General features: G+C 42.0%; 1 protein-coding gene across 1 annotated transcript in view; it reads left to right on the plus strand.

The window, feature by feature from the left end:
* TMEM135 (transmembrane protein 135) overlaps positions 1–22,486 on the plus strand; it is a 292,950-nt gene that overhangs the window by 2,643 nt on the left and 267,821 nt on the right. The gene's annotated exons all lie outside the window — the stretch shown is intronic.

Here is a 22,486-nt window from a genome sequence, read left to right on the forward strand (position 1 = left end):
GGCTTATATACAGTGTCAGTGACAGCAGGTGACTTCCAAAGCTGTGTCATAAAAGGCCATGCAGATTCTTCCTTATTTGCTGGATAATTCACTTTGGAGCTCTGAGCAGCCTTCTAAGTAGTCCAGCTACCTTGAGACCACCATGCAGGTTTTCCAGGTGGTAGTCCCAGATGAGCCTTTCCTTCAGCCACCCTGGCTGAGCACCAGAAGTATGAATGAGGAAACCATCTTGGAATTGGATTCTCTGGCCCCAGGGCTTCCTACCCCCAGCTGTTTGAGTCATCTCAACCCAGACATTGTAGGGCAGAGAAGAAACACCCTTGCTGTGCCTTTTCCAAATTCCTGACACACAAAATCCATGACAGTTCTTGTTTTGTGCTTATCTTATTCCATCTGGGCTACTATAACACAATACCACACACTGGCTGACTTAGAAATAGGCATTTATTTCTCACAGTTCTGGATACTAAGAGCTCCAAGATCAAGGCATCAGCAGATTTGGTGTTAATAAGAGCCCCTTTCCTGGTTCCTAGATGGGTCTCTTTGCTGTGTCCTTCCAGGGCAGAAGGGATGAGGGAACTCTCTGGGGTCTTTTTCGTAAAGGCTCTGCTTTCATGACCTAATCACCTCTCAAAGCCCTCACGTCCAAAGGAGAGGGTGACTCAGCTAGCAAAAGAATGAATATCACTGCATAAAGGGACCTTATATCCCAAGAAGGGGAGAAGGATAGAATGTTTTCAGTTGCATGAGGGATTGTTGGGTCACATTAGGTGAAAGCATGATTTTGCTATTGTCTTTACTTAACAGTTAAGTATGATTTTTAAAAGTGCGTATGAGGGCAGCCCGGGTGGCTTAGCGGTTTAGCGCCAACTTCAGCCCAGGGCGTGATCCTGGAGACCCAGGATCGAGTCCCACGTCGAGCTCCCTGCATGGAGCCTGCTTCTCCCTCTGCCTGTCTCTGCCTACCACCCCCCTCATGAATAAATAAATAAAATCTTTTTTTTTAAGTGTATGAATGCCAAGTTGACAAGGAGTGGACTCTTGATAGCTCTGTATTGTACAGTGGGACTCATTTGCCAGAATTCCCTTCCTTATATAGATCCAGATTGGGATTGGCCACAAGAGAAATTGGCACAAGACTGGGGAGGTGGAAGCCAAGTGGTGTTTTATACTCTGAAAGTCACAATAGAGTGCCAGGCACAGTGATGGTTCATGACATTGAGTTGACTGGCTCACTTATTGGCTGGGGCAGCCCTTGGACCTGCATGAGCTCTTCCTTCAGCTTCTCTGAGTCTTGGGCCAGGTGCATGAGTAGCTCCATGGTTAAGGGCTCTAGCTTCTGCAGGTCACCTGTATCAAGATTAGCGGTGGTTAGACAGACTTGACATCTACTTTGTCCTTGTGGGTTCCAATTTGCTCTTGAGTTCCCAAACTTTGTGCCTCCCTTTCCTTCTTGATTGCAGGGCTGGCTGATCTATAGTGACTTTGGGCGCAACATTGGGCACAGAGGCAATGTGCTGCATAGAGTATTTCACTGGTTTCCACAGTTTTGTAAGGTCTACTCCTTGCTGTAAATTCCTTATTCTGCCTCACTCATAGTGACTCTGCTTCTCTGAGTAAATCCTGATGACATAGCCCATCAAAAAGATTCATAAGATGTTAGCTCTGGAAGCTGCCTTAGAATTCATTTGATCTACTCTTCATTTTATAAATGGGGAAACTGAGGCCTCAAATATGACTTGCCCAAGTGGCACATAAATAACGAGTGCTTGAACCAGTTTGCCATCCTGCTCTGTGACCTACATATTTGGCAGATTTTTCTTTGACTTATAGAATTGTGACGGGCCTACTACACCAGGCCATATTAACTACAGCAAGCATTTAATTGAGCCTCTTCTGTTAGGTACTTTGTGGGGTGTTTTGCATAGGTTACCTCATTAATCCACATGCCTTCCAGAATATATCCTAAATTTGAATTACTTCTCTCTACTCTCTATGTCCACCACCACAAACTGTCCATTCCCCATCAGCTCTCACATGGACAGCTGTCTGCTGAAGGCTTCTCTCCACCACTGCTCATTGACAATCTCTGCTCTCCACCACAAACAGAGAAGTTTTCAAACCAGCTTCCACAGATCATTCTCCTCTCTGAAACTGCTGGCAACTTGTCAGTGATCTCCCTTTGTTGTTGGAAGAAAATTTGTCAAGCCTACAAGGTCCTGTGAAATATGGCCATCTTCTCTCACCTTTGGTCACACCCACTGCCTTGTTCATCACACTCTGGCCATATTGACCTTCCCTCTATTCCTAAAACATGCCCAGCTACTTCTTGCTGTAGGGTCTGTAGTCTCTTCTCTGCATAGGATGCCATCATCATATTCTCCCCCATCTTCCCAGGGCTGTTCCTTCCTGATGAATGTCGTTTGAAATGTCCTCTGAAATGTCTTTTCCAGCACTCCTGTCTCATCCTTCCCTCCAGTCACTCCTTAGCCCTATTTGATTTCTTTCATGGCACTTACTGATGTGTCACTTTCTCAGTTATTCACATGCTTATTTGTTAATTGTTAATCTCTTATTTATTTGTTAATTTGTTAATCTCTCCTAATGAGAAAAGTTATTTGTTAATTTGTTAATCTCTCCTAATGAGAAAAGATCTCCACAAGCATGGGGTCTTAACTCTCTGATTCACTAAGATGTCCCTGGTGCCTGGCAGGTACTCAGTAAATATTTGTTATGTGAACAAACCTATATAGTACCTACTCTTATTCTCTCCATTTTACAGGTGAGGAAACTGAATCCCTGAGAACACTGAATTCCAAATTGTGGAGCCAGTGAAGCTGTCTAAGTAGGATGCCTAATAGTCAAGAGCTCAGGCTATGGAGTCAGGCAGACTTGTGTTGTAATTCAGCAAAATGTATTATGGGTTACTAGATCTACAAGAAACCTCTGATAATCAGCTAGGTCCATGCCTGCTTATTTTAGTAAAGTTAATCAGTCAACAACTATTTCTTGAATCCTTACAATATGCATTGCTGACTGAAATTGTTCCCCCAAATAGGGCAGACATTAAAGATCACTGATTTATCACATCCTGCAAATTTCTAGATACCTACATTTAAAAAAATATTTTATTTATGAGAGAGAGAGAGAGAGAGGCAAAGACACAGGCAGAGGGAGAAGCAGGCTCCATGCAGGGAGCTCGACGTGGGACTCGATCCTGGGTCTCCAGGATCACGCCCTGGGCTGAAGGTGGCACTAAACCGCTGAGCCACCCGGGCTGCCCTAGATACCTACATTTTTAGCCGATTTTCCTTTGGTATCCCTCAATTGTTTAATTTCAAGAAATTGACTGCAGTTTAGGCCTTCCTACCTTCATTTTTTTCCATTATCTCTTTTGCCTTTAAGAATCTATACCTGAGGTTTCATTTCTGTTCTAAAATGAGAACAAAGGACATATTTTAAGAAAACAATTTTCAGACACATGCAAAGAAACAGTAGCATCTGTTAGACTACCATAGACCTGGAAGGAACCTCCCAGATCATCTTCTGCAGATGCCCACTTAGCAGATAAAGAAGTTGAGACCCAATAGATGCAGATGACTTTTCCATGACATAATTAGAACTAGGTATCTTTAACCCAGCCTTCAGGAATCTTCCTACTATATCACACTGTCTTCCTTCCACCTCCTTAGCAAACCAGGATTGTTTTGGTAAATAGCAGACTCATTAATCAGACCTGAGGGTTCAGCCTGCATATACAGACAGCTAGATGATGGATTGCTCAGTATAACTGGGCCCTTAGAAACCACTCTTAGAGTGGTGCCGAGGTAGCTCAGTCAATTTACTAGGTGTGTGATGCTGATCAACTCACTCTTTCATAGGCTTCATGTTCATATCTTTAAAATGGGATAACAGAAATTATTGAAGACATGGTTGGTGATTGAGCCAGTAGCCTTCCCCAACCCCTAGGTGCCCAATTCAAACCCTTCTTCCTTCCTAACAACAATGTATCAAGGTATCAAATACTTCATAAGAAGACGAGCTTTTTCCTAGTCTTAGGGCGTGGGGCAAATCTTCCCCTCATAAGCGATTTGTTTAGGAATAGGTATATGACATAATTCTAGCCAATGAAGTGGATGCAGAAGTGTCAGGGATAGGTAGAGAGGGTTCATCCCTTGGAGAATTGTCCCTCACTTTCAGAAAGGGGTGGCAGAAAAATCTGCCTTTTCTTATTCCAGCTTTTAGATGTTATGTGAGGATATGGTAACTGGAAGAGTTCCTGCCATGCCTCATATCAGAAATGGTATGGATCAAATGCTGAAGATGAATGTATGATTAAGTTTAATGTGTCAACTTGATTGGGCCACAGGGCACCTGGGTATTTGTTTAAACATTATTCTGTTTCTGTGAGGATTTTTGGATGCATTTAACATTTAAATCAATAGACTGTGTAAAGCACATTGCTCTCCCTAATGTGAGTGGGCCTCATCCAATCAGTTGAAGGCCTAAGTAGACTAAAAAGGTCAGCCTTCCCTGAAATGGGGAAATTCCTCCTGCTTTCCTGTTTTCAAGCTGGGGCATTGTTTTGTTTCTGCCTTTGGACTCTAACTGAACTATTGGTTCTTCCTGGGTCTTGAGCCTGCCAGCCTTCAGAATGAAAGTATACCATCAGCTCTCCTAGGTCCCCAGCTTGCCAGCTTAACCCTGTAGATCTTGGGACTAGTCAACCTCTATACCAAATTTGTTATGATAAATGTTTTTAAATATACGTGTGTACATAGGTATGTGTATGTATGTGTGTAGGTATATGTGTGTGTGTGTGTGTGTGTACGTATCCTATTGGTTCTGTCTTCCTGAAGAACCCTGACTAATATGATTCAGTTAATCAACCCCTGTAATCTTTACATCTGGATTTGTGGTTAAGTAAGATAATATGTTTTTCTTCTTGTTTAAGTCACTTTTAGTTGAGTTTCCTATTTCTTGTACCTGGAGGCATCATAACTGACCCAGAAAGCAAGCCAGTAGGATTTTTGTGAAAATTCAGTGATGGTCAGTAAATATTACTTTTTTTCTCAGCATCTAAATTACAGTGCAAGACTCCTTTTTTTTTTTTTTTTAAGACTCCTTAACAATGTGAAATAGTGTTCTGTCACAGAGTGCTTCCATAGGTATTCTTCTACTAGACTGAATTTCGTGAAGATTGAGACACATTTGATTTTTTGCTAGCTCTAGCTCCTGCCATAGGTGTTGAATGTCTCTTAGATTTTATCTCTTAATGACTTAGTTCTTCCTTAATGTTCACTCAGAAGTAATTATCTAGGAACCGGGCAAAGTAAACTTGACACAATTCTAGATGTGTAGTTCATAGTATAATTGTTGGTTATAGAACAGTTCAGTTTGGTTCTCTGATTGGCAAAACTTATGATGACAGTGATGTACTTATATATTAACTACTATTATGTAAGGCCTATACTATATTGAAGTTATCATTAACTTAACCCATCATATGGACATTCCCTGTTAGGATTGCCGCCAAGAACACAGTAAGGTTGCTTGGAAGGTCTTGAGTAACCCAGGACTCTAGGAAGAGCAATAAAAAATGTTAGATGTGATTCTAAAAAGTAAACAGGAACTTTAAGGATAGCCATCATTAAGCTGCCTCTGCCTACTGGGGGATATGTTCTATACACTACCGACCAGAAATAAGAAAGGAAGTGAGAAGGAGGATCTCTATAAAAGATAATACTATGCATGTATTGGGGAATGGGATGTGGAGTGGAAGGAGGTTATCAAGGAAAAGGAATCCTATGGCTTTCATATCTTTGGGCTTCTTCTAAGAGGAAGAGCCTTTCAAGGGAATTTTCAGCTCTTCACCATGACTCTTCTGTAGGCTTTATGAATGGAGGAAATCCTTGACCAAGGAAGCATTCTTTATGGTCAACATGCCTGTGAGGAAGAGATTAATAATATCTCAACAGCTGTTCTCTAATCTCTAGACATTATAGAATCTAGAAGGTCAGGTGTATGGCTCAGGAAATTATGTTTTCCATCCAGGACCTTAGGTGATGGTGTTGGTACTTTTTCAGACTCTATCTTGAATATTATATGAGGACATCTGAGCTAGGCACCATATTTTGAGGAGTCCTCTGGCAGGTAATCACCGTGGCCTAAAATGTCTTTGTCAGGCTTTATTTGTGAGGCTCAGGCACGTAGGTGGAAGAAAATGGGTCTAGAGAGCATGATTCTCTTCAGGAGGTCCTCATGGTCCCCTCTGCCCACAAGAGGGACCTCAACCCCAAACAAAGGGCTTGCACAATGTCAGGGCTGCTTCTAGCCCTCATTTTCTGTGAGACCTAGTATAGTTATCACCTCTAGGTGAATACTACCTATGGGGTTCATGGCTTGGTGAAAGGAAGAAGGCTAAATTTTAGCTCCACTTACTCACAGTGAGGCACATCTGAGCACTGTACAATCTGCTCAAGCAGACAAGATGGCCTTACGTTGTGGGAGACCCTTCCATTCCATTGGTTTTCACCAAATGAGGGTCATAATAATCTGAGGATTAATAAAAAAATTAAAGTAGCTCTTTGGGGTCCCCACTAGAGCCCTAAATCAATAGCATCCTTTCCCCCACTGTGTTCGAAACAAGCCGAATAAAATAATCAGGCCAAAAAGATTACCTGTATTAGTGAATGAGGCAAGGCTGATGGGTAGATGCTACCACTCTAGTGCAGAAAAATAGGTGCCTTTTATTCGCTGGCTAATGTATACCAGGTGCTAAAGTGACACTCCCCCACCCCCCACCAAAAAACTTCAGGGAGTAAATATTGTGATCCTCATTCTGTAGATGAGGAAACTGAGTTAGTAAGTTGGAGGGAAATTCAAACCCAGGCCTGACTAGACCCCCAAACTTCCAGCTTCTTACTTGGCACAGCCACCTCTGGAGAACCAACTGGAACTTCTGCAACCGGCACCCGATTAAATCAACCAACCATTCTTAGGAGATTTCCGAAACTGTCCTTCGGCATAGCTTTTTCCTTTCCCCAACATTCTCCTTTGGCACAAGCCAAAGAGTCCTGGCTCCTCCAGAAGATGCAGAAATTGTGAGGCCCCAAGTCTTCCAGTTTCGGGTCATTCTTCATTGCCCCTGGGAGCACTAGAGCTAATGCCAGCACGGATGTACTATTTTGAAACTAAATGCGTTTCTCAGAAAACACAGGCATAGTGCCATTTCAAGGATATATTTTATATCATCACACAGGTCCTTGGTCCCTCTGATGCTGTTTAATCTGGGCCCTGCCGCCTATGGAGAAGAGTTGCTCTGTTTGGCCCCTTGAGCATGTTGGGAAAACCACGCTCATAGACCCAAAGGGCTATTTCACTCTCGTGACTTCCATCATTACAGATATGTCTTTCCATGGGATAGTTCTGGTCTTAGGTCAGCTTCCTTGGAAGCAGAGGCTGAGATGAGTTGCGTTGAAGTGATTTATGGAGTGTTTTCAAGGAGAAACTGCACAAGACAGGGAAAGGAGGCTAAGGAAGAATTTGGCTTCAGCCTGATCCCACGGGGAGCTCTGGAGCAACAAATTGTACCACTGGCTAGTGTTGTCTTAAGGTTAGGAGGGCTGTCCTTTATTTCTTGGCCAGGGGCTGTGGAGGCTGCGTGAATGTGTGCGTGTGCACGTAGCCACCTGGTCAAGGTGGTTCCCTCTTGGCCAAGGGCAATTCTCCAGAGTAGGGGGTAGCTGGGTGTTGTATTAGCCAACTTCCCAGCAGCTCAGGGAAACTGCCTGGTGTGCTGGCCAGCAAAGGGATCTGGGCAGGGCACCAACACCAGTTCTGAATCACAAGACATGAAAATCATTTGAATCTGGGTATTGGTTCATTAATCTCAGGGTTCCCAGAGATTGTGCTTCGTTGTCTCTTTCTCTCTACACGGGTAATTGGTGAGTAAACCAAGGCAAAAACTATATAGTAAAGCAGTCTTACACTTCTAAGTAGCTGTGACTAAAGATGAGGTTCAAGCAACAGTCACCCTATTTTGACATTCAACCGGCCTACTGAAATATGTAACCGTGACTGCTACAGCATAAATCCATTTGGTATTCATTTTCATGACCAACCATATCACATGGAGTCAGTCTTACAGTACGACCAATAGGTGGCACCAGAAACACCTACACTTATCCCCACTAATTGATGCATTGTGTATGTATTCGCTAAAATTTCAATTGCTCTCTGCTTGGGTTTTTCATGTGGAAAAGGCACTCATAGCGTTAAGCCCCAACCGAAACTGGGTAACTTACAGTTTCCCATTTGCTAGTTGACCTCTTGCTTGGAGGGTTATTCGAGTGTTAAAAAAAAAATAGGGTGATAGGGCCAGTGAATTCAGAAAGAAAACATCTATTCATTAGCAAAAGGAAGGAAAAAAGACTGGAGCCCTGCATCCTTTTCCTTCAAGGTCTCTTGAGTGTATAAATGCTGAAGATTATTAGGAAATATTTGAATAACAGGATAAAAAAGTCAAGGATACTGCCTCCAAAACATGAACTTTATTCCCCACTGAAAACAGACTTGGATCATGACCAAGTTGTTCAAGGATTGCCCCGGCCAGTATCTGACCACAGGGTTCTACTCTGGAAAAGGCCTCTGAGACTGGCCACCATTTTGCAAGTTTGTTTCTTTTGAAGTTTGGACTTTATTGTTGGTGGGGGGAAGTAAAGAGGAGGAGGGGGTGCCACATCTTCCTTTTTTTTTTTTTTTTTTTCCCAACAATCCCGCTGCATCGTGCTCTTTTCTTATGTGAGACCATTTGAAGGAGCAGAACGACGGAGGCAGTGGTGCTGAACTGAGTGGTAAGCCACAATATACTGAGCTGAGCATCAGGCTACTTTCACGATGTGATCTTCCAACCAAGTTAGAAATGAGGAGACCGAGTCTCAGGAAGGTCACCTAGGTCTAGCTAGGACCTCAGTCCAGTTCCTCTGACCTCAGGGCCAAGCTAAATCTAGACGTGCCATGAGCTCACCCTGCAGATTTGGACAAACCATTTCACCCTACCGGGCTTGCATTTCATGCGTGACACAGGAGGCTGGTCGGCAGGGCCCCAACACACCTTCCAGCTAGAGATCTCGATACTGAACAGTACGTGTAGAGTGCGGTGTCTTGTGTACTGATTGGGGCTGGAGGTGTGGCTTGGCACCGCAGCCAGTAGGAAGGGAGGGTAGAGCACACTTTGATAGTGTTCCAAAGTGGAAGGTGACACGGCTATTATACAATGCGTTAAACAGTCTGCTTCTTGTATTTTGGGGGGAAAGTAAATACCAGGTCTGATTAGCGTTTCCTATACCTGTCGTCAGCTTGTGATACTGTAAACATCGTGCCTCTGGGGGCTTGCCTTTCCCAATGCAACGATCCCCGGGTTTGGAATGCCTCTTTTCATGGCTTGCTCTTCTGCCATGCGTGCCACAAATTATTTTCGCTGCCCTTCTCTGAACCTTTACTATTTTTGCTCTGCCTTTTTGACGGCAAGACAGATTAAAGGCAGACTTTAAAAAAAAATTTACTTAAAACATTCTTCAAAAGGATACGTATGGATTCTTTGCTCCTATGCATCTCCATATATGAATAGGAAAAGTCAGGAAAGAGGAAGAGAGGAAACTAACCTGCATTGAGCACCTACAATGTGCCAGGCTCTCTGATAGCTTCACCTTCTTCATCCCCTCGGATGGAAGGCAGTGTGGGCCAATGGGTATGCGCCCCGGCGCTTGAGGCCTGGCTCTCATCAGGGTCCTGGCTCTGCTTCATCATGCACCTCTGGGCAATCTGTGTGAACTTTCAAGCTTTGGCTTCCTCAATGAGACAATATACACAAAGTACTCGGATTAGCCCGAAGTAAGCCCTCCATGAATGTTAGCCAACACCACTACTACCCCCTCACAGGGAAGGTCTCATATGACGTCACACTAGATCAAGACAGAACAAAACGAGCAAAAAAACTAAGGCTCTAAGAAGTTAAGTACAAATTTTTTGAACCCATACTGATCTGACATTGTTATGGTTATCTGTTGTTTCTTTTTCCCCAGCACCCCCCTTTACCCACAAAACCACCCTACTCCCCATCCCATGCTGTTTTGCTAGAACGGACCTGAATAGTGGCTGGAGAGTGTGACCCTCTGAAGCCCAATGGCTTGGTTCAAATCTCAGCTCTACCACTTTTTGGCTCTGTCATTTTGAACAGACTCTTTAACATTTCTGTGCCTTAGTATTTTTGTCTATCAAAAATGGGATAATAAAACTTATTATAAAGATTAAATAAGCTAATGCAAATGAAGTGCTATAGTAGTGCTTCACACTGAAAGTGCTCAACAGGTATAAAGTATTACTATTTATCTTACATGGTCTGTCTCCTAGGTGTCATCACGTGATTCAGATCCGGCCAGGGTGTCCTATCTTCTTTACCATAACTGGTCTAGGGCAAAGGCAGCGCAATTTTTCTGTGAAGAGCAGGTAGCAATATTTTAGGATTTGTGGGCCAATATCGTTTCTGTTAACACTACTCCACTTCTATTGTTGTAGAGGAAAATAGACAATACATAATTGAATGGCGGTGGTGTGTTCAGTAAAACTGAAATTTATGGACACTAAAATTTGAATTTTATATAATCTTACATATTATCTTTCTTTTGTGCTTTTTTCCTCCAACTGTTTAAAAATGACAAAACCATTTTGGACATACTGTCCAAAAGCAGGAGGTAGGCTGGATTTAGCCTGTGGGTCATAGTTTGTTGACTCTTGGTTTAAGGGAAGGGATATGTGACCCAAAAAAGGTCAAAATCATGCCATGAGATTTGTTTTATTGTTTTTAAGATTTTATTTATTTATTCATGAGAGACAGAGAGAGAGAGAGAGAGGCCCTGAGCCAAAGGCAGACGCTCAACTGCTGAGCCACCCAGGCATCCCTATGCCACGAGATTTAATATGTACACGGGGAGAGAACCTATGCCTCTTCCTTTTGGATCATGATTTCCATGGCTGTCTTCCTTCCCACATGGAGAGATACTGTTTGTGGCAGGAGAGAATGAGGCCAACAGCGAAAGAATTAGAGCCAAGCAGAGCCACCTAAGAGATAGAGAAAAAGATGCCTGCAAACCTCCTTTGAACCCCTGGATCTAGCCACACACTAATTCCTTGAGCCAGTGAATTCCTTTTATTTTTCATCTAATCTACTTTGAGTCAGATTTTGGTCACCTACCAGAGAGCTCTGACAGAGATGTGTGGGCTTGTTTTCCTCACACTGCACAATGCTACCTTCCACGATTATTGAGAAAAAGGCAATAATACTAGCATGTATTCTGTACTCATCATGGGCCAGACAGCTGGGTAAGTGCTTTCACATGTGATCTCTCATTGACTTCCTAGTGCAATCTTCTAAGGTTGGCATATTATCCTCATCTTACCCAGAACACAGACACATCTGATGGCCGAAGACGGCTTGTTCAGATCTAGTGTTTGAAGGTGGAATGGAGCAGTGAAGGGATTTTTAAGGGAGGAAGGAATGGATGGTTCAGGTCCTTTTTCTCACCCACTTCACTCCTCGGGAAAGAATGATGGAAGAGTGAACCTTGTCAGGGCACGCTTAATCCCTTTTCTGGGAAAGAGAGCATGTACCGAGCAGGAATCCCCACTGTTCCCTCTGGCCGTTCTGGGCAGTGGGGAGTGGCGGTCCTGGAGTTCTTGCCCAGCTGCCCAGCCGAGAGGATGAGCAGCTGAGACACACTGTTGAACAGCCTGGGTTAATCCAGGCTGCAGTTTACAACTCCCTTGCAGGACCGATCCAGGATTTCCTTCAGAAGTATCACTTCACAGCAGCTGGCTGGCTTGACTTTGCCAACTGCTTGACCCCTGGTTGCACAGGAAGCTTCAGCAGGTAGGACTCGGCCTGCCCGAGGAGCAGATACACCCTGAGCTCCTGAGGACAGAACAGAAAGGCTTGTACAGACAGGGTTTGCATGATGCAGGCTGAGAAAGGAGCCAGGGAAAAAGTAATCCTCCATTATTAAGCCTCACCCTAATGTGTCAGCCCTTGGAGTTTTGCATTGAGGACAAAGAATTACCATATTAATAGCTATGACTTATTGGACAGCTACTGTATCTCTTTCCATTTCTTATTAAAATAGATGCCATTGGGGTGCCTGGGTGGCTCAGTTAGTTAAGCATCTGCCTTTGGCTCAAGTTGTGATCCCAGGGCCCTGGGATCGAGCCCTGCATGGAGCTCCCTGCTCCTCAGGGAGTCTGCTTCACCCTCTGCCTGCCATTCCCCTTGTGCTTATGCTCCCGCCATCTCTCTCTTTCTATCAAATAAAATCTTTAAAAAAAAAAAATAGCTGCCAGTGTTTGTCAGGCAATTGCTCTGTGCCAGGCACTTCACTTATGTGATTCTTAGTCATCTTAACACCCCTACAAAGTAGATGTGAAATAGTATCTACTATTTTATGGATGAAGTAACGGAGATGACTAGAGGTTAAGAAATGATGAATATTAGGAGGGAAGGGGAACTTGCTCCTGGTCAGTCTCTACTTCACCGCCCTGCCAAAGGAAAGATGGATTAAATGAGATGAGAGGGGCAGAACTTCCCCAACCCTCAGTAGTTGGTCAGGAGGTCAGGAGGGGTCAAGCCACCTGAAATAGAAATGGAGCTTGAGGCATGAGTCCCTCCTCAGGCTCTATGAGTCTTTCAAGGGAAGGATTATTGTTATTTTGTGTTTCCCTGCTGTACCCTCAGCATAATTCATAGTTGGCCCTGAGCTGGGGCTCAAAGAATGTTTGTTGAATGAATGAGTAAGCAAGTTCAAGTGCCTGCTTTCTGTAAAACAGGAAATGGTTGAGGGGACCCTGACTTGATTAGGTCCTCTCTTTGTTTAAGTTGTTTTCGAGAACTCTAAGAGGTCGTGGGCGCTCTTAGGGGCATCTATACTACCATTCAGTGCGGTGGAGTAGAAATTTACCCAATTTCACAGATCATTGCATAGGCAGTGATTTGCCTAATGACACAGAGGTGGCCTGCAAGAGTCAATACATCTTTCAGGAAACCTACTGGACAACTGAGGAATAGCTTGAAAAGGCTCTAATTCCACAAACTTTCTGTAGGCTTTTTTTTTTCCTTTCCTGTGAACCTTAACCAGGCAGTATGAACGTCAAGTGCTGGATGCTGAAAAAGTTAAGCAGAGACTTCTAGAAGGCAAGTCTTTCAAATGGAGAAAGAGGGCAAGGAGGGAAAAATTGGGCAAAAAGGTAAAAAACTGGAACTTTGGCTATTTTCTGCCTAGCAGGCAAGCCCTGAACCAAATTCCCCTTTCCTTAGTCTTTGGAGCAAGGCTGAGTTAGCAAGCTATAAATTCCACTAGTCTAAGTGTGAGGAATGTGGAGATGAATGTGGGGAAGTCTTCATTCCAGAGGAAAGGGCATGATAGTGGGCCAGCTGGAGATGGAAGACAGAACATACCCCAAGTGCGAGCCAACGGAGATTTGAAATTAGAATCTAGGCTCAACCTGCATCTCGGTTTTAAGAACTCTGTAAGTGGATAGGGCTGTCAAGTAGTTGGAGAAAATTTTCTAGAGACCTGAAGTGACACAGCATTGATTGGCCAAGAAAACTTATCACCGTGATTATCTGATCATTTGAGTCCGTGTATCTTCTTGGCAAAGAGAAGCATTTGTGCAGGGAACTATGAGCTGAAAGGGAAGGGTAACAGATGAGGAGAGCCCCATGAAGGTGAGCAGGAGGAGGGCAGCTGGTGCCCAGAGAAGCCCATCTGGCTTTGCCATCAAAGGCAGCTTGATGGAGACGGGTTGTCTAAACAACGTGCCAAATTTCCGGTGGGTTGTGGATGACGCCCTCCCATAGAACTCATGGCCTGGGATCCAGGCCTGGAGCTTACTTTGGAACTTGCTCTGGAGGATCATTTTTATTGGGAAGTGTGGTTTGGAATGTAAAACTGTTGAGGACTCTATCTTTGAAGATCAATGTTTGCTGGCACAAACTAAGGCGCTTTGGGTTCTTGGATATTTAAACAACTGCCTATTTCCTTACCGCGATTAGACTAGGTATAAACAATGCCTATGTGGGGACTAGGAATTCAAGGATGATGACCCTCTTACGGTTTGCTTTGAGTGCCAGGATTTAAAAGTGTGCTCTCTTAACATGAGCTCACTCAGTCATTGGATGGGTGAATAGCAGAAAAGGTATTGCATTAATGGCCAGAAATGGGGACTCTGGACCAACTCTGCTGTTAATATGTGAAGCTGGGCAACCCACTTACCCTCTCGTGTCTCATTTTTTTAACTTTTTTTTTTTTAAGACTTTATTTATTTATTCATGAGAGACACAGAGAGAGAGAGAGAGAGAGAGAGAGAGAGAGAGGCAGAGACACAGGCAGAGGGAGAAGCAGGCTTCTGGTAGGGAGCCTGTGTGGGACTCGATCCGAGGACTCCAGAATCATGCCCTGAGTTGAAGGCAGATGCTCAACCACTGAGCCCAGGCACCCCTCATTTTCCTTACTTTTTTTTTTTTTTTCATTTTCCTTACTTTTAACGTGGAGATAATACTATCTTCCTTTCTTCCCACAGACGTCCTTGTCAAGTAAAATGAGGTAATAAGTGACCAAGTGCCTTTATAAGTATAAAAATCGATTCAGGGATCCCTGGGTGGCGCAGCGGTTTGGCGCCTGCCTTTGGCTCAGGGCGCGATCCTGGAGACCGGGGATCGAATCCCACGTCGGGCTCCCGGTGCATGGAGCCTGCTTCTCTCTCTGCCTGTGTCTCTGCCTCTCTCTCTCTCTCTGTGACTATCATAAATAAATAAATAAATAAAATTTAAAAAAAAATCGATTCAACTGCATTATATGATAAAAGCTTAAGAGTCTACCTTTAAATCACAGTTCTGTGATTTACTATCTGTATAGTCTTGGACATACATCTTAACTATCAGTGCCTTGCTTTCCTATTCTCTAACTACCTCTCTCGGAAAGCTGTTGGGAGATAGAATAATGTTATATGAACCACCTGGCTTATAGATGGGGCTTAATAAATGATACTGGTTGTGATTATGACCAAGCAAGATGTACATGTTAAGTTCTTACACTAGTATATAACCTGGTATATGGTGAATTCTGATTATTATTATCATCATTATTCTTAATGTTTCTACCTGATATAGAAACCACTTAGAACATTTAGAGGCAGAATTTCTCTTGCCTCTCTCTAGAGAATGGCTGAGTAAAACAGAAGTAAATCCAGTCTATGCAGAGTAACCTGGCCCTTTATTGGGCCTGGAGCTTTTCCCAGCACCTCCAGAAATCCTGTTGCACAAGAGTTTTTATTTTATTCAAATGGGAACAATGAATGATCTAAAACCACTAACAGTATTTAATGCATAGGAAAAACCCAAACTGGGAATAGGCTTTGGACATGATTTCTCAGCAATAACCTAGTGGCAACCACAGCCACACAAGACTAATGTTCTGCCAAAAGCCTCAAAGCCAGGGTGGTGTCCTTCCTCCAACTCACCACAAGAGATTGTACCAAAGTAGTGGGGTAGAAGGAGGCCATATTTTAAAAATTATAGGACAAAGAAACTCAAGTCCAAAATATCCATAGGCAAAATGTATAATAATCTCATAACGTCCATAACTGCTAAGGGAGAACTAGTTACACCAGCACACTTTATCTGGTAAAACAAAAAGAAAATGGTAGGGAACCAAAATTGCTTAAGCTTGCTAGAAATCTAATAAAATACCAAGGTATTTCTTTTTCTAGCCCAAGGGTCTAATGGTTACATCTAATTTTTTTCTGCCCATTACATCTTTTTGGAGGCAGCTCTATTTTTATGTTTAATGAGTTTCTGAAAATGTATATGAAAAGTTTAATATATGAAAATCAAGCGATACCCTTACATGTTTTATGGGGAATTTTATCCTCAGGAGCTAAAAAAAAAAAAAAAAAAAGATAAAGTCCCTAGTATATGCTATAAATGTTTTAATCTTGGATTGAAAATAAAAACCTGAATGTTAATATAACATATGTGATTATTAAAAATGTTCAAAACACAAATTAAACATTAAATACAGCAACAGAATTTCCTACTTGAAGTAATTTTTTATCTCACATTCTGCTCTTAGCCTATTGGAATGACAGTTTGCAGATATGATACTGATTTTGTGTTAGGAAGGAGGACTTTCTGATGGTAAATTTTCACTTGGGCAGCGTATTTTGCATTGGAATGAACAGATTAATAAGTGGATTTTGAGGCTATATCAGTTTTCTGCCAAGTTTCTATCTTGGATTAACTTGGTAGAATGAGAATACAAGTAGATCTTGCTTCTTCTACCTTCCAAAGCTCTTAATATAACATAAATGATAATAAAAAGGAATTCGTATGGGCATATTGAGCCAAAAAAAATTAAAAAATACAGGGCACCCAGTTAAATATGGATTTCAGATAAACAAAGAATTTTTTAGCAAAAGCATTTCCTAAATGAAATATTTTGGACTTACTGCATTTTATCTGGCAACCGTGAAAAGAATAAATCCATAACACTGTACCATTAGTGGATCATAGCAATGAAGAATTTTTGTATTATGTCAGATTGGACTTGTCCTACAATTCTACTCTTAGGTAGTTACCCAATAGAAATGAAAAAATATGTCCACAGAAACATCTGTACAATATTCACAGCAGCTCTATTTGTAACAGTCAAAAATCTAGAAACAAAGATGTCTGGGTGGCTCAGTGGTTGAGCATCTGCCTTTGGATCAGGTCCTGATCTTGGGGTCCTGGGATCCAGTCCCACGTCAGGCTCCCCAGAGGGAGCCTGCTTCTTCCTCTGCCTATGTCTCTGCCTCTCTCTGTGTGTCTCTCATGAATAAATAAATAAAATCTTAAAAAAAAAAATAAATTGGATCAGAAAGAAAGAAGATTAAAAGAAACTCCCAGCTCAGAGTGAGGATGAGTATAAGTCAAGAGCAGTAGGGGGCCCTGAGATAATTATCAGGATAATTAATGATAATACAATTAATTACTGACCACCTTTCTGAGCAGCAAAGCCAGGCATGTCTCTGACCTCACCATCAGCACCATCACTGCCAGTAGCAGCAGCAGCAGCCTAGACCCAGAGGTAAAACCCCTAAGAGAATATCCCTTGAATAATGAACTTCCTATCTGGAGTGAGATAGTGATATGGGCGGGGGATAGAAGGCTAAGAAGAACAAATCAAAAATTCCAAAATGGACTGAAAAGGAATGAAATATGTAGGTCATTTTTGCTACGATGAAAAATTCACTGATGTCTGACGGTGCCTGGCGACGAGCAGGAGGCGAGAGTGGAGGGGTAAGGTATCTTCAGGCTGCCTTACTTCTCCATGTCCAAGTCCTTGGAGTAGAGTCCCCATCAAGGCCCTGCCTACTTAAATGAAAATCATGGCCACCCTTCCTTTTAGGGGAGAGCCTTGTTGGGGGACATGAACCCCAGCAGCTGCAGAGAATACCCAAGCCAGTACCCCAAATCATAAAAATATGAACAGGCAACTAGGAATTCCCAGGCATCTGGGGATCACCCAGACATCAAGACTAAGAAGGACCAAAAGAATAAACGACCAGAGGAAGCAGAAATAACACTGGGAGCAGAGGAGAGCTTGCAGGAAATTTGAATTTGTGTAAGTAGGAGATAATTGAGAGGCTATCCTGTGCACCAAACAAACAAACAAACAAACAAAAATTGTAAGACTGCCAGAGAAATATAATAGAAACTAAACAGGGAGACACTGTTTTCCTCCTGTGTTCTTTGTAAATCATAATGGCTAAATACAATAAAATATGCACAAAAACTGTGAAGTAGGAAAAGATGTGACCCTGCCAAAGCAGAGCTGTGGGTTGGCAGGTGGTGCCATGGCTATGGGATACCTCAAATTGCTCATTAAAGTGCAAGTGTAGGAAATTCCCGATTCAGTGTGGGAAAGGCATTTTAGGAGTAGCATGTATAATGTGTGAAAATCGAGTTGTATAAAACTTGAATATGTGAAAGTTAAGAACCATCTGTGTCCACATTCCACTTGGCTTTCCCCAGAGCTTAGTAATATAAATCTTGCAGCTTAAATTCAGAGTCACCATAACGATAACTAATATCTATATATCACTTTACCACCTAGTTTACAAAACACTTTTACTAATTATTCTACTTAATCCTTATCCTGGGAGACAGCAACTATCCCTATTCTACCCTTGAGGGAACAGAGGCAACCAGCAATTTGCATCTTCCTTCCAGGAAATATAGAGACTGGTCAGAAATGTGATTTTGCAAATTGTTTCTCAAAGGAAAACAATTGTTGATCCCATAGGGCTGGTTCTCAGACTCTTGTGAGCATCAGAATTGCCTGGATAGCTTATAAAAAACACACAGATCGCCCCCTCTCTCCACCCTCCCTAGCTCCCAGTTTCTGATTCAGTAGGTCTGGGGTGAAGACTGAGAATTTACATTTCTAACAGCATTTCCAAATGATACTGCTGTTGATCCGGGGCACACACTTGGAGAACCACTACCCTAAGATATTCTCTGAAGAAGGGGTTCCATGGTCAAAGTCAGAGGTATTTATTATGTAATAGAATACAAAATAGCTTTGACTATTATCTCTTTCTCTGAAAGAGTAGGAAAAAAGAGTAGTAGTACTAAAATAACAAAATTGTGAATAATTTTTATATAAAAATTCTTTTTAAATATAGCAAATGGAGGGGGAGGATATAGTGTACTGAAAAATAAGGAGAAAGATCATCTACAAATCTTAATGATAACTTCTTAATGGTTTGGGAGAAAGTTTATGATGGACGATGTGATCTTAACCATAGACCTTAAAATAGATTTTTTTCTGTGCGTGTGTGAGCAAGAGAGAGGGAGACAAAGAGAGAGAGGAAGACAGTGGTTATCTTTGGATTTTGAGTATATGCATAATTTTTAGTTTCTTCTTTGGACTTCTTACACTATGTGCATATTGTTTACACAGCCAGGAAAACAAATATGTAATTTTTTTAAAAAGGTGTTTACAGTCTATAGGAATCTTAATTTTAAAAAGATCCCCATGGTTGTTTTTTTAAGACCACCTTTAAGCGATCTCTCTGATAAAATACACATTTCTTATAGCATAATTCATACAAAAGGCAATTTGGGGCTATTTACTAGTGCAAAAAAATCAACTGAGATCAAATTACCACATTTCATTGCATAGAGGCTGTAAGGAAGGCACGTCTGAGCTGGACTGTTCTTTTCTCTTCTTCGTTCTTGTTTCCCACAATAATCTAATTTCTCCTTACCTACTACTCTTATGTATTTTACTCAACTGTGTTTGAAAACTGCCCCAAAGTTACCAATCTTTGATATTCACACATAACAATAAATAAATGTCTTGTTAATTTCAGATAAAGAGAGGTAAACCCATGCCTACTCTGATATGCTGATTGGAACAAACACATGCTAGAAGAGTGCCTTCCTGTGGGACAAGTTCATACTGTACAAGTTCCACTGCAGGAAAAATATTCCCTTGAGAGAAAGAATGAAGAACCAAGAGTTCAAAATTAAAATTAGCTGAATTTAAAAACATTTCCCAGATAGAGTCATTACATTTTTTTTTTTTTTTTTTTTTTGCAATAGGTAGCTTAAATCAGATTGGAGCTGTTTACAGTGACTACCACTGGTTCTTACAGTGAAGAAGTTCTGTAGTATGTTCTGTACTATGTTCTGTACATATGTAGTATTCATGTAAATACCCCTTCAAAACTTCAGTTAATGTATTTGTTGCATACTGTTAAGTAACAATTTTGTCAGGGCTACAGAAAGTTCCCTACTATGAAAGAGCTTCTCTCTAAATTGGGAGAGGTAAAATCCACACTTAAGAAACAAAGAGGCAGATGAAGGACAGTATAAATGGAGTGGCTTGGTGAAGTTAGCCCACTAAATGGGGCAGGAGCTATATCCCAGTCATTTCCAAACCTCTCTGAACACTACTATAACAGATAGATGGTGTTTGGCAGTGTAGCAATGCCTAAAGGATTTTCAAATCTCCTAAATTAAGGTAGATTTTTGTTTAGACAAATCTTCAGTAAGGAGGCCTATTTCTTTTTTCCTTCTTTCTCCCATTGCTTTCAGCCCTCAGTACATTTTCTATTCCACCATGAGCTAGTGAGGCAAATAGACACGAGGGAGCATTTCCTCTAGGGAAGTCTGGTAGCTAGGATGCACTTGGCCACCAGAGAAAAGCCCACTCAAGTAGACATAATAAAAAGGAAATCACATACCTCACAAGATAAGCACAGAGTGAGAATGGGCTCTAGGTGTATCAGGGTTAGAGGTTTCTGCCAAAGGACTAGGTTTCTTTATCTGGCACCTACCATTTCCATCCTCAGGCTGGTAGCAGAATGGCTACTGCAGTCCCAGGAGGCACCACCAGCTACGAACAAAGTGTGGAACGGGAATGGGCAAACAGTGACCCGTGCACCATATTCCATCCCGAACGACTTATTCTTAAACAGGGCTTTGTGCAAAATGTTAAGAATACCAAAGACAGAGGGAATGAGATCAATTTTCTGTGAAATGAAATGTGAAAAGAACCATCCTTTCTTGAGCATCTACTATATGATTTGTATATTGATGGTATCTCATATTCACAATAAGCCTGTGACATATTGAAAGTACTTAAGAATAGATTTTACCACAAAATGCAGAAATCTAATAACCACAGTGGCTTAAAAAATTATGGTTTTAGTAGCAGTAGGTGATGCTGGCATTAATTCAGCTTCTCAGTGATGACATCTAGTGATGACAACTAGTTCCTTTTTCTCCATCATTAACCTTAATAAGTTGACATTCAGTCTTATGCTTGTCATCTCTTAATTGCAAGATGGCTGCATCAGCTCCAGATATCACATCCACAGTCAAGGTAGAATTAAGAGGGAAGTGCAGGGCTGGTCATGTTAGTCTCCATTCTACTGGGAAAGCAGAAACTTTCCTAGAAACCTGCTCAGGAGACTTCTATTTAGGTGTCACTGACTGTAACTGGATTGCCATGAATACCTTTAGTTACATAGGAACTGGAGAAAATAGGGAATAGAATTGTTACGGTGCCCTTAGACTAGGGATGGGCAAACTACAACCAAACCTGGACCTCTGCCTTGTTTTTTGTTTGTTTGTATTTTAATTCAATTAGCCAACTTATAGTACATCATTAGTTTCAGATGTAGAGTTCAGTAATTCATCAGTTGCATATCACTACCTGTTTTTGTTAATAAAGTTTTGTCGCAACAAACTTTGATGTACACATCCATTTATGTATTCTCTCTGGCTGTTTTCATGCAACAACAGCAGAGTTACGGCAGAGGGTCAAGGGTCTGCAAAGTCTAAATATTTATTCTCTGTCCTTTTTCAAATAAGTTTACCGATTTCTACCGTAAGCTACTCATGAACATCATCTAGGTTAAGGACTTTCCTCCCCCAAACAAAACTAGGAGAGCCTCTGATAGGAAAAAACAGAGGACACTGTCACTGGTAGCCATGAACATTATCTGTCATACACAGATCCTGTTATCTGTTTTAGATGAGGATATTGAAGATCAGAAAGGGTAAGTAAACTGCCCAAGGACCCAAGTTGAATGACCCTAAGTTCAAACTCAGGGCTCCCTGATTTCATGTTTTTCTGATCACATCATATTTTTGTGAGTTTTCTCATCTGTGAAGGAGCTGTGAGATATCCACCTGTTATTCAATTCAGCTCTTCAGTGGGTTGTACAAAAGGGCAGAGGGCCAACGGATCTATTAAATAGATTCACAAGATAATTAAGCATTTACTTTAAAATTTTTTTTAATTTTATTTATTCATGAAAGACACACACACAGAGAGGGAGAGAGAGAGAGAGAGAGAGAGAGAGAGGCAGAGACACAGGCAGAGGGAGAAGCAGGCTCCATGCAGGGAGCCCAATGTGGGACTCTATCCCGGGTCTCCAGGATCACACCCTGGGCTGAAGGCAGCACATTTAGTGAGCCCTAAGCATTTACTTTTAAATTGTAATTTAATACTCATATCCTGTCTTATTCTCTTTCCACTACATGTATACACAGGCTGGTAGACTGGGATCTACTTTAGGGTAGGTTTTGGGACACCTGGGTGGCTCAGCGGTTGAGTGCCTGCCTTTGGCCCAGGGTGTGATCCTGGAGTCCTCAGATTGAGTCCCACATCGGGCTCCCTGCACGGAGCCTGCTTCTCTCTCTGCCTGTGTCTCTGCCTCTCTCTGTGTCTCTCATGAATAAATAAATAAATAAATCTTTAAAAAAAATCCTAATACTTTAGGGTAGGTTTTTCTCATCTTTTCTCCCCAGCACTTCACCCAGTACCCAGCACAAAATAAGGACTTGAGACATTTGTTCGTTGTGCCCCCCACTCCGTAATGT

The sequence above is a fragment of the Canis aureus genome, chromosome 23 (genome assembly GCF_053574225.1).
Source record: "Canis aureus isolate CA01 chromosome 23, VMU_Caureus_v.1.0, whole genome shotgun sequence".
NCBI lineage: Eukaryota > Metazoa > Chordata > Mammalia > Carnivora > Canidae > Canis > Canis aureus.